A 3,187-nucleotide genomic window follows, 5' to 3' on the forward strand; every position below is an offset into this window, starting at 1 on the left:
ATAATAATAATAATAATAATAATAATAATAATAATAATAATAATAATAATAATAATAATAATAATAATAATAATAATAATAATAATAATAATAATAATAATAATAATAATAATAATAATAATAATAATAATAATAATAATAATAATAATAATAATAATAATAATAATAATAATAATAATAATAATAATAATAATAATAATAATAATAATAATAATAATAATAATAATAATAATAATAATAATAATAATAATAATAATAATAATAATAATAATAATAATAATAATAATAATAATAATAATAATAATAATAATAATAATAATAATAATAATAATAATAATAATAATAATAATAATAATAATAATAATAATAATAATAATAATAATAATAATAATAATAATAATAATAATAATAATAATAATAATAATAATAATAATAATAATAATAATAATAATAATAATAATAATAATAATAATAATAATAATAATAATAATAATAATAATAATAATAATAATAATAATAATAATAATAATAATAATAATAATAATAATAATAATAATAATAATAATAATAATAATAATAATAATAATAATAATAATAATAATAATAATAATAATAATAATAATAATAATAATAATAATAATAATAATAATAATAATAATAATAATAATAATAATAATAATAATAATAATAATAATAATAATAATAATAATAATAATAATAATAATAATAATAATAATAATAATAATAATAATAATAATAATAATAATAATAATAATAATAATAATAATAATAATAATAATAATAATAATAATAATAATAATAATAATAATAATAATAATAATAATAATAATAATAATAATAATAATAATAATAATAATAATAATAATAATAATAATAATAATAATATATACATGAGCAAAATATATAGTAAAAATAATTAATAATTGAAGTATCGATGAGTTTATAAGAAGAGTACTACTCCCTATGTCTCTAATTACTGGTCCACTTTTCCTTTTATAGTTGTCCTTAATTACTTGTCCATTTTGACAAATCAAGAAATGACAATTTTTTTTTACTTATTATACCCTCAATTAATTACTTTAAAATTAGTATAACTTTTTAAAAATCTTATCCACTTCATAATTAATAGGGGTAAAATGGTAAACTCACTTTATCAATAATTGTTTTCTTAATAGGTGTGTCAATTTAAAAATGGATAAGTAATTAGGGACAGAGGGAGTATTATATTGGCGATGCTTGTTGCTGATAAAAAGTAGTTATAGAGAGATAAAAGTATTTAAATAAAGGATAAACTACCTTATTAGACATACATTACTACTATATATACTAATATTATCTTTACTTTTAAACAATTACATATATTACCACTTTTAGTATTTTATTCCATATATTAATATATTATTTAAAAATACTAATTAGATACCCACATCCCTTAAAACTATTATTGATTAATTATCTGCTTAAATAAACTCTTTCACTCCAAATCAACCACTATCTCTTAATCCTCCCCTCCCATGTTTATCACTCAATTATGTCTCCTCCTTTCTGATTCAAGAATTTCACTTTACAATTTCATTTTAACAATAGTTAATCTACTCTCTTCTTCTCGAGATATCATCACCACAAATTCTCCTGAACCCAAATATCATTTTGTATTGTTCATTTATCACGAGTTCCAATCACAGTAACTAGTAACTGCTACAGAGAAAACTTTCAATTCATAGTGGGTCTTGATTGTTTGTCTCCAAAAAGAAATGGATCTTAGTTTTGATTATGTTATGTCAACAGGTAGACAAAAGGATCAAAGGGAATATTGTAGAGAGTTTTTGTTTGCTGGTGTTCTTCTAAGAATTTCTTTGATTACTGTGATATGGATGTGGTAGTACCAATATTACTGTGATATGGATGTGGTAGTACCAATATTACTGTGATATGGATGTGGTAGTACCAATATTACTGTGATATGGATGTGGTAGTACCAATATTACTGTGATATGGATGTGGTAGTACCAATATTACTGTGATATGGATGTGGTAGTACCAATATTACTGTGATATGGATGTGGTAGTACCAATATTACTGTGATATGGATGTGGTAGTACCAATATTACTGTGATATGGATGTGGTAGTACCAATATTACTGTGATATGGATGTGGTAGTACCAATATTACTGTGATATGGATGTGGTAGTACCAATATTACTGTGATATGGATGTGGTAGTACCAATATTACTGTGATATGGATGTGGTAGTACCAATATTACTGTGATATGGATGTGGTAGTACCAATATTACTTTGATATAGCCCTTGAAACATGTGTATCCAATAAGTAGTAATCTTAATTAAGATCCGAGTTGTATTTTTAGTAATGGGGTATCTGGATGTATATGTATCCACTATATATTAAATTTCGGATACATGATTTTTAACAACACAATGATATTAATGATACGACAGATACTCTACAGTCGTGATTTGTTCATAGATTCATGTGTTTCAACTACATTTCATATTTAGATACACATAATTAAATGTATATGCTTATTATGTATTCGAGATACATGTTTTTGGATATAACATATGCAATTGATACTTGATACATCAAATTCATACTAGATACATATAAAAGATACATGAAATATATATATATATATATACATAAAATTAATACTAGATACGTATAACAAATACATGAAATTAATGCTAGATACTTCTATGATACATATGAATGTACTTGTATGGCACTTATGTATCTAAATGTTTAGTTTGTTGGATACATCATATATTGATAATAGATACATCAAATTAATGAATTTATTATTTTAAGAGTAATAATTTGAAATTAATCAAATTACATTACCAAGATATACATGTTTTTATCTTATATTAATAATATTAATGAATTTACTATTTCAAAGAATAATAAAATGAAATTAATTATCTATGTATTTTGAAAATCCTCAATTACTCCTCTAATTAAGGAAATAAGTTACAACCAATTAATTTAAATAAATAAATTTTGTATCTCAATTTTAAAATTCGACAGATACATGTATCTCATGGATTCAGACTCATGTATCCTAATCATAAAATATGGTAGAGGAAGTAATATTTGAAACTATTGGGAATCTTAATAATTAAGACCTAAACTAGTGGGATTTA

This window comes from Solanum tuberosum, unplaced genomic scaffold, assembly GCF_000226075.1.
Source record: "Solanum tuberosum cultivar DM 1-3 516 R44 unplaced genomic scaffold, SolTub_3.0 scf00105, whole genome shotgun sequence".
NCBI lineage: Eukaryota > Viridiplantae > Streptophyta > Magnoliopsida > Solanales > Solanaceae > Solanum > Solanum tuberosum.